The sequence below is a fragment of the Schistocerca gregaria genome, chromosome 6 (assembly GCF_023897955.1).
Source record: "Schistocerca gregaria isolate iqSchGreg1 chromosome 6, iqSchGreg1.2, whole genome shotgun sequence".
NCBI lineage: Eukaryota > Metazoa > Arthropoda > Insecta > Orthoptera > Acrididae > Schistocerca > Schistocerca gregaria.
In genome coordinates, this window is record NC_064925.1 from 499,941,816 (window position 1) to 499,952,402 (window position 10,587).

A 10,587-nucleotide genomic window follows, 5' to 3' on the forward strand; every position below is an offset into this window, starting at 1 on the left:
CTACACCATCACATTGTTTACATTTCGCCACTTCATTTATCAAAGAAGGTAAGATGCCCACATCAACAACAACAAATCTAATACAAACAGCGTCACTGTTAACAAAAAAAAAAAAAAATGAATCACCAGGAGGCGCGCCATGTAGGAGTTTCTTTCCTGAAGAATTGATACATAGGTTACTTTCAACAGTGTGGCTTGCTTTGTTTGTGAACTGGTTACTACGGAATTTCCTTTTATTTAATTTCTTGGTGTGTGGCATAGATTGTGTTTATTGCAAACTAAAGGATATGTACTGCCACAACAGTGAAGGGGGAGGCGTGTTTATAGCGATAAGAAGTGCAATAGTATCGAAGGAAATTGACGGAGATTCGAATTGTGAAATGATTTGGGTGAAGGTCGCTGTTAAAGCAGGCTCAGACATGGTAATTGGATGTCTCTATAGGCCCCCGGGCTCAGCAGCTGTTGTGGCTCAGCATCTGAAGAATAATTTGGAAAATATTTCGAGTAGATTTTCCCACCATGTTATAGTTCTGGGTGGAGATTTTAATTTGCCGGATATAGACTGGGAGACTCAAACATTCATAACGGGTGGCAGGGACAAAGAATCCAGTGAAATATTTTTAAGTGCTTTATCTGAAAACTACCTTGAGCAGTTAAACAGAGAACCGACTCGTGGCGATAACATATTAGACCTTCTGGTGACAAACAGACCCGAATTATTTGAATCAGTTAATGCAGAACAGGGAATCAGCGATCATAAAGCGGTTACTGCATCGATGATTGCAGCCGTAAATAGAAATATTAAAAAAGGTCCTGGGACCTCTACTGTTCCTGATCTATATAAATGACCTGGGTGACAATCTGAGCAGTTCTCTTAGACTATTCGCAGATGATGCTGTAATTTACCGTCTAGTAAGGTCATCCGAAGACCAGTATCAGTTGCAAAGCGATTTAGAAAAGATTGCTGTATGGTGTGTCAGGTGGCAGTTGACGCTAAATAACGAAAAGTGTGAGATGATCCACATGAGTTCCAAAAGAAATCCGTTGGAATTCGATTACTCGATAAATAGTACATTTCTCAAGGCTGTCAATTCAACTAAGTACCTGGGTGTTAAAATTACGAACAACTTCAGTTGGAAGGACCACATAGATAATATTGTCGGGAAGGCGAGCCAAAGGTTGCGTTTCATTGGCAGGACACTTAGAAGATGCAACAAGTCCAATAAAGAGACAGCTTACACTACACTCGTTCGTCTTCTGTTAGAATATTGTTGCGCGGTGTGGGATCCTTACCAGGTGGGATTGACGGAGGACATCGAAAGGGTGCAAAACAGGGCAGCTCGTTTTGTATTATCACGTTATAGGGGAGAGAGTGTGGCAGATATGATACACGAGTTGGGATGGAAGTCATTACAGCATAGACGTTTTTCGTCGCGGCGAGACCTTTTTACGAAATTTCAGTCACCAACTTTCTCTTCCGAATGCAAAAACATTTTGTTGAGCCCAACCTACATAGGTAGGAATGATCATCAAAATAAAGTAAGAGAAATCAGAGCTCGAACAGAAAGGCTTAGGTGTTCGTTTTTCCCGCTCGCTGTTCGGGAGTGGAATAGTACAGAGATAGTATGATTGTGGTTCGATGAACCCTCTGCCAAGCACTTAAATGTGAATTGCAGAGTACTCATGTAGAAGTAGAAGTAGGTAGGAAGATTTTTCTGTTTAGCAAAAGTGACAAAAAGCAGATTTCTGAGTACCTGATAGCTCAACACAAAAGTTTTGTCTCGAGTACAGATAGTGTTGAGGATCAGTGGACAAAGTTCTAAACCGTCGTACAATATGCGTTAGATGAGTATGTGCCAAGCAAGATCGTAACTTCACAGCAAACATAAACATAGACAAAGCCTTGCAGACAAACAAAAATTACGCGAAGCGAAATGTAGTGTGAGGAGGGCTATGCGAGAGGCTTTCAATGAATTCGAAAGTAAAGTTCTATGTACTGACTTGGCAGAAAATCCTAAGAAATTTTGGTCCTAGGTCAAAGCGGTAGGTTGATCAAAACAAAATGTCCAGACACTCTGTGACCAAAATGGTACTGAAACAGAGGATGACAGACTAAAGGCCGAAATACTAAATGTCTTCTTCCAAAGCTGTTTCACAGAGGAAGACTGCACTGTGCTTCCTTCTCTAGATTGTCGGCCAGTTGACAAAATGGTAGATATCGAAATAGACGACAGTTGGATAGAGAAACAATTAAAATCGCTCAAAAGAGGAAAGGCTTCTGGTCCTGATGGGATACCAGTTCGATTTTACACAGAGTACGCGAAGGAACTTGCCCCCCTTCTTTCAGCGGTGTGCCGTAGGTCTCTAGAAGAGCGAAGCGTTCCAAAGGATTGGAAAAGGGCACAGGTCATTCCCGTTTTCAAGAAGGGACGTCGAACAGATGTGCAGAACTATAGACCTATATCTCTAACGTCGATCAGTTGTAGAATTTTGGAACACTTATTATGTTCGAGTATAATGTCTTTTCTGGAGACTAGAAATCTACTCTGTAGGAATCAGCATAGGTTTCGAAAAAGACGGTCGTGTGAAACTCAGCTCGCGCTATTCGTCCACGAGACTCAGAGGGCTTTAGACACGGGTTCACAGGTAGATGCCGTGTTTCTTGACTTCCGCAAGGCGTTTGACACAGTTCCCCACAGTCGTTTAATGACTAAAGTAAGAGCATACGGACTATCAGATCAATTGTGTGATTGGTTGAGGAGTTCCTAGATAACAGATCGCTGCATGTCATTCTCAATGGAGAGGATCTTACGAAGTAAGAGTGATTTCAGGTGTGGCGCAGGAGAGTGTCATAGGACAGTTGCTATTCACAGTATACATAAATGACCTGGTGGATGACATCGGAAGTTCACTGAGGCTTTTTGCAGATGATGCTGTGGTGTATCGAGAGGTTGCAACAATGGAAAATTGTACTGAAATGCAGGAGGATCTGCACAAATTGACGCATGGTGCACGGAATGGCAATTGAATCTCAATGTAGACAAGTGTAATGTGATGCGAATACATAGAAAGATAGGTCCCTTATCATTTAGCTACAAAATAGCAGGTCAGCAACTGGAAGCAGTTAATTCCATAAATTATCTGGGAGTACGCAGTAGGAGTGATTTAAAATGGAATGATCATATAAAGTTGATCGTCGGTAAAGCAGATGCCAGACTGAGATTCATTGGAAGAATCCTAAGAAAATGCAATCCGACAACAAAGGAAGTAGGTTACAGTACGCTTGTTCGCCCACTGCTTGAATACTGCTCAGCAGTGTGGGATCCGCACCAGATAGGGTTGATAGAAGAGATAGAGAAGATCCAACGGAGAGCAGCGCGCTTCGTTACAGGATCATTTAGTAATCGCGAAAGCGTTACGGAGATGATAGATAAACTCCAGTGGAAGACTCTGCAGGAGAGACGCTCAGTAGCCCGGTACGGGCTTTAGTTAAAGTTTCGAGAACATTCCTTTACCGAAGAGTCAAGCAGTATATTGCTCCCGCCTACGTATATCTCGCGAAGAGACCATGAGGATAAAATCAGAGAGATTAGAGCCCACACAGAAGCATACCGACAATCCTTCTTTCCACGAACAATACGAGACTGGAATAGAAGGGAGAACCGATAGAGGTACTCAGGGTACCCTCCGCCACACACCGTCAGGTGGCTTGCGGAGTATGGATGTAGATGTATATGTAGAAATATATGTAGCACTTGGGCAACAAACATTCAGTAACACATGAACAGGCTGCTTCAGCGAAACGAAAGAAAATACTAGCAAAGATAATCATTTACAGACACTAGAAACGTACACTGACACCAACATATACAATGTATCATACGTATAATAGCTGGAAACAGGAATTTCACAGTTCTTTCCGAAATACTACTGGTTTCTGTAACAGAAATGAGGGGGGTGTGGCGGCATACATGACTCTAACTATAAAGTTTGGTATATATAGACAATTTTTCATTTGAAGCCCTACAATGTATATATCAATGTAATCAGAAAAGACTATAGAATTTAATAAAGTCATAAAACTTTTTCGCTTTTTCCACCGTTTATAAGTACCTTGTATCCTTAACCTCTACATCTACATCTACATCTACGTCCATACTCCGCAAGCCACCTGACGGTGTGTGGCGGAGGGTACCCTGAGTACCTCTATCGGTTCTCCCTTCCATTCCAGTCTCGTATTGTTCGTGGAAGGAAGGAATGTCGGTATGCTTCTGTGTGGGCTCTAATCTGTCTGATTTTATATACGTAGATATACGTATGAGGGAGCAATATACTGCTTGACTCTTCGGTGAAGGTATGTTCTCGAAACTTCAACAAAAGCCCGTACCGAGCTACTGAGCGTCTCTCCTGCAGAGTCCTCCACTGGAGTTTATCTATTATCTTCTTAACGCTTTCGCGATTATAAATGATCCTGTAACGAAGCACGCTGCTCTCCGTTGGATCTTCTCTATCTCTTCTATCAACCGTATATGGTACGGATGCCACACTGCTGAGCAGTATTCAAGCAGTGGGCGAACAAGCGTACTGTAACCTACTTCCTTTGTTTTCGGATTACATTACCTTAGGATTCTTCCAATGAATCTCAGTCTGGCATCTGCCTGACCGACGATCAACTTTATATGATCATTCCATTTTAAATCACCCCTAATGCGTACCCAAGATAATTTATGGAATTAACTGCCTCCAGTTGCTGACCTGCTATTTTGTAGCTAAATAATAAGGGATCTATCTTTCTATGTATTCGCAGCACATTACACTTGTCGACATGGAGATTCAATTGCCATTCCCTGCACCATGCGTCAATTTGTGCAGATCCTCCTGCATTTCAGTACAATTTTCCATTGTTACAACCTCTCGATACACCACAGCATCATCTGCAAAAAGCCTCAATGAACTTCCGATGTCATCCACCAGGTCATTTATGTATATTGTGAATAGCAACGGTCCTATGACACTCCCTGCGGCACACCTGTAGGGAGGTACTGGGGTGCTTGCGCAATGAGGAGCCAGTGAAGTAAATATAGAGTGTAATAGGCACACAATTTGTCAGGACACAGCCACGCTAGCTCCTAGCTGGGAGAAGCACTAACGTGATCGTACCGGCGAATGTTGTAGGTGTGATTCACACAGGCATTCACGGTTAGTTCTAACCGTCTCTTGTTATCACTACTCATGCCATCTTGAATTACAGCATAATAGTGGATGTTCGGTAGAACGAGTGCTTGCACGAGCTGGCGTTTCATCCCCTGTGGAAATACGTTTCGAAACTGTTTGAGAGCATAGAGACAAGCGGACGTATTCTGGCACACAGCAACGGCCCAGTTGTCATTCTGATCCAAGTTACACCCAAGTTCTTAACTGTTTTCTGATATGGTACTGGAATACCTTCGAGCATAATAGGAGGCAGCCGTTCGTGGAAATCTGACTTATTAATTTCTGATGAGCTATTGAGATTACTTGTCTTTTTTTCATTTAGTTTAAGCCCCAGGTTTGCCACCCACGTTACCACTGAAGACAGATCATCATTCCCATCTGTAAGATTGCAGGAGCACAGAAGCGACGAAATGTCATTGACATGTAAGGAAGAGAAAGTGGGCCTAAGACTGATTCTTGTGGCGCTCCTGAGGAGACGTGTTTCCAGGAAGATTTTCCATCAATACGGACAATACATTGCTGTCTGTTTTTAAAAGTAGCTTTCAAACTACCTCATTACACTATCTGAAAACTAAGCTGACACAGTTATGTGAGCAATATGTCATAGTTGGTGAAGTCTAGTAGCGTCAATATTGTCGCCTTTGGATGTTGATGACATATTTCAGGTCATTAGTTACTTTAATTAGAGCAGTGCTGTGGTGTTTACGGAAAAGGGATTGAAATTTGTCATACAGTGACTTGATTATGAACACTATATTTAAGTGCTTTGGAAACAGCAGGCAGTGTGCTAATTGGTGGGTAATCACTAGGCAGTTGCGGGTTTTCGATATTAGGGATGAGTAAGACTATGCTTCTTTTCCATGCAGTAGGGTATATTCCGTTCACGAGGGAAAAATTAAATGTCAGTAATGCTACATGCTACCTAGTTAAATGGAGGCAGAGTTCAGTTGCGCAGTCTGGCGAGGTTTTGCGCAGAACCTCGGCTCCGTTAACTTATGCGCAAGGGCACGCCGTGTCGCAGATCGACCGATACAGTCGACGCCGCCGGCGCAAATCTTGTCAGGGAGACGTCGTCGCGAGTGCTCGTCAGGGGGGGTTCCCCTGCCCCTGCTGTGGCAAGCGGAAGCAAGCGCCCGGGGGAGGGAGGGAGGTGTCGAGGGCGTGCCCTATCAGCGGGCGGCAGCTCCTCAGATCGACGCCCGCCACTCCGCCTTACCCCCTCCGACCTTACACGCTGCCTTCTGCGTGTGTGTCCAGTGTGTACTGAATTTTTGTGATCTGAAAATGTTCGACGGTTCTACATGCACATACACTGCTGGAACAAAAATTGCAACAAGGACAAGGTCATTTTCTTAACTAGTGAGGCCACAGGCAGTTCATCACTACAAATTCAGACCAGATGAAACATACCCGTTGCAAGGGGTTCCCCACCCAGCTGGAGCAAATCTCGTTATATCGCTCACTTGCTAGAACGACAATTCACAGACACTGCCTGAGACATAAAATATCTTTGCCCCTGTCAAAAGAGAGCTGCAATAGAGCTGCAGGTCAGAGTAGTCTCTTTCCCTAATTTGCAGTCGCTCGCTGCTACATTGTAGTTGTAGCCTGTCGGTAGTACGGCGCAGTATATAGTTAGTAGTTGTTAAAGTCATTTATTATATGGAACTGAATAATAATTGTGATCAGCCGCAGAGCTAAATGATACCATCAGATAATGATGAACAAATGATAATGAAGAACAAAATAAAAACATTGTAATTAAGTCAACCATCTATTGCAAGGTAAATTGTATTATTTTTATTGGCATGCGGATAGTTAAGTAACTTGTCTGAGATGATAATATAAATTTGTTTCAATCTTTTCTTTTGTGTTTCGTCATCACCAGTTTACCCAGATTTGAAATATATTCAATTATCCTGTGTAAGGGATTGTAGATCTTAATCAATAACGTAAAAATTTTCGGAATATAATTGTTTTTACCAGTCAACTACAAAATTATAATTTACCCTTGTTTCATTGCCTGTCCCGATCCAGTCATTTAACTAAATTAAAATATTCCAGAATTTTTGTCAGATCATAGTCATGTGCTCTTTTAGTAATCGGACGACCAGCTGTCTAGCTGCGTCAGTAAAGTCAGTTTTTCTAGTAATTCAGATCTCAGACAAATGTTATCCAGTATTAGTAGATAGCCCAGCATTGCACTGAGCTGTGTCATTTACGAGCAGATATATAGAAAGCGTTATCCGGCGGCACCATCACGAGGCTAGAATTTTTCAGTTCATTTCTCACGGACGGATTTGGACTGATTTCACAGGGTAGGGCGTAGCACTGCTTGCGTCAGAATTAATCAGTTTTTCATGAGTTAAGATTTATCAGTTTTCATAAGTCAGAATTTAATTATCCAAATTGCATTATTTTTATATTTTTATTTTCTGTTCATGAAGGTTACACGTCATTACTTTATATATTTTTTTATCTATACGGGAAGGTTACAACGTCACAGTAAAGTTTCTCCAAACAATAGCACCGGTATACAGTCTAACATTCTCCCTGCTGCATCCCCTCCACCCCCACCCCCTAGCCCTCTGGCGGTGGCTCCCGATACTACGACGCCTGGTTTGGGACCAGAGGGTCATGGCCGCATGGAAAAAAAACAGCAGGTAATTCCCGTTTTTAAGAAAGGCCGTAAGACAGATCCATGCAATTATAAATCTATATCGTTGACGTCAATCTGTTTTAGAGTTATGGAACATGTTTTATGATCAAGAATTATGACGTTCTTGGAAAATGAACAGCTCCTCTATAAAAAATCAACATGGATTCCGCAAACAGAGATCTCGCTAAACTCAGTTTGCTCTGCTCCTCCATGAGATCCACAGCGCAGTGGACAACGGCGCTCAGGTTGATGCCTTGATTTCAGTAAGGCATTTGACACCGTCCCACTATGCTGTTTAATGAAAAAAATACGAGCTTACGGATGTCGGGGCATACTTGCGATTGGATTCAAGACTTTCTTGCAGACAGAACTCAATACGTCGCTCTTAACGGAACAAAATAGACAGCTGTAAAGGTAACATCCGGAGTACTAACAGGGAAGTGTGATAGGACCGTTGGTGTTTACAGTATATATAAATGATCGTTGCTCCAATGTTAAACGTACTTCAGACATCTTGTTTTCTCAATACTGGGATGAAAGTACTAACATCTGTTGAGCCAAAGACCATACTACAACACACTCGTAACTCAAATCGAACGACAATATCGATATCTCGATAGTGCGTGAAAAGAGTGTAAACAGTTCTCTGACGGATTCTGTGTATTATTGCCAATACTTAGATCTCGTGGACGTTAGGCTGACTGGTGACATGGCTGATGATACATAAACCGTAGAGGTTGGCATATAAATCGCAAGTCTAGAACACTTAGAGCCGTGTGAATCAAATTTGGTAGACGTAATGTAAGATTGGGATAAATACCTGACTCGTAACTGTGAATAAGAAGCTAAACCAGGGGTAAACAGCCTCGAGTGTCTAGGCTTACCAGCCTGATGTCCGTAGCTCATCCTTTGTCGCCGCTTTATCAGTAGCACCTACCTGTTGTAGTCATTAAGCTGAAAAGCTTTATGAGAAGGGGATCGTGATCGCCCCAAAATGCACACACCGCCACAGTTTTTGCACTTTTTGTACGTTTATTATCCTCAAGATAATACTACTGGGACGATGGTCAGTTTTTCAACTTCGTAAGATTATTATCGCGTAAAATCTAGGCGGCGCTCACAAAGAACAAAGTCCTGTGGCGGAATTACTCAGGTAAGCTGTGAAGTTATTGAAGCACAAATTAATGAAGCACCGGCCAATAATCAGTGGTAGCTTGAGTTGTAAAACAACCATAGACTACCGCAAATATCGTAAGTAAGCATAGATTACAGTAGTTTTTCCTAGTAGTCTTGGTTAGCCGGCCGGGGTGGCCGAGCGGTTTTAGGCGCTTCAGTCTGGAACCGCGCGACCGATACGGTCACAGGTTCGAATCCTGCCTCGGACATGGGTGTATGTGATGTCCTTAGGTTAGTTGCGTTTAAATAGTTCTACGTTCTAGGGGACTGACGATGTTAAGTCCTATAGTGCTCAGAGCCATTTGAACAAGTCTTGGTTTGTTAAGATCGTTACCCGTACGTTAGGTGTGTTGCATACATACCGGGCGTTAGCTCATTTCGGTCGCTCAGCTTGCGTATGCGATCAGTGTCTTACTAGAATGCCCTAGAGACCGAAAGCGGTGAACCGTCTTGACTGAGTGAAGATATAAAAAAGCACGCGAAGCCTAGGAAACATTTTTTCCCCATACAGTTATCCTTCTGTCTGTTGCTGGAAAACAAACGGCATTTATAGTAAAATTGGAGCTGTCTGTATTTAACACAGGTTTCACTCGGAAATCGTTGGTTTGTAACGTGAAACAGCTCATCCTTACCCCATAGGGGTAAGTAAGTTACAGGTAGAGACAGGCAATATACAGTATGCACACGAGCCAAGAAGGAATAACAAGAGTGGACGATCGAAAACGATGTGCTGAGGATAAAAAGTCAAGGATGTAGTCTTTCGCCCCTGCTGCTCAATATGTAAATCTCAGAAGCAATAATGGAAATAAAAGAAAGGTTTAGGAGTGGAACTGAAATTCAAGGTGATAGAATATCTATCATACGATTCACTGATGACATTCCTATCCTGACTGAAAGTGAAGAAGAATTACAAGACGTGCTGCATGGAATGAACAGTCTGATGAGTACCGAATATGGACTGAGAGTAAATCGAGGAAAGACGAAAATAATGAGAAGTAGCAAAAATGAGAACAGCGAGAAAAAGTAGCAAAAATGAGAACAGCGAGAAACTTAACATCAGGATTGTTGGTCACGAAGCAGATGAAGTTAAGGAATTTTACTACCTAGGAGCAAAATAACCAATGACAGACGGAGCAAGAAGGAGATCAAAAGCAGACTAGCACTGACGATAAGAGAATTCCTGGCCAAGGGAAGTCTACTAGTATCAAAAGTAGGCTTTAATTTGATGGAGAAATTTCTGAGAATGTACGTTTGGAGTACAGTATTGTATGGTAGTTAAACATGGATTGTGGAGAATACCGGAACAGAAGAGAATCGAAGCATTTGAGATGTATTGCTACAGACGAATGTTTCAAATTAGATGGGCTGGTAAGGTAAGGATTGAAGAGTTCCTGCGCAGTACTGGAGAGGGAAGGAATATGTGGAAAACACTCGCATGGAGAAGTGACAGGATGATAGGACAACTGTTAAGACAGCAGGGAATGAGATTCATGGCACTATAGGGAGCTGTAGAGGATAAAAACTGTAGAGGAAGGCAGAGA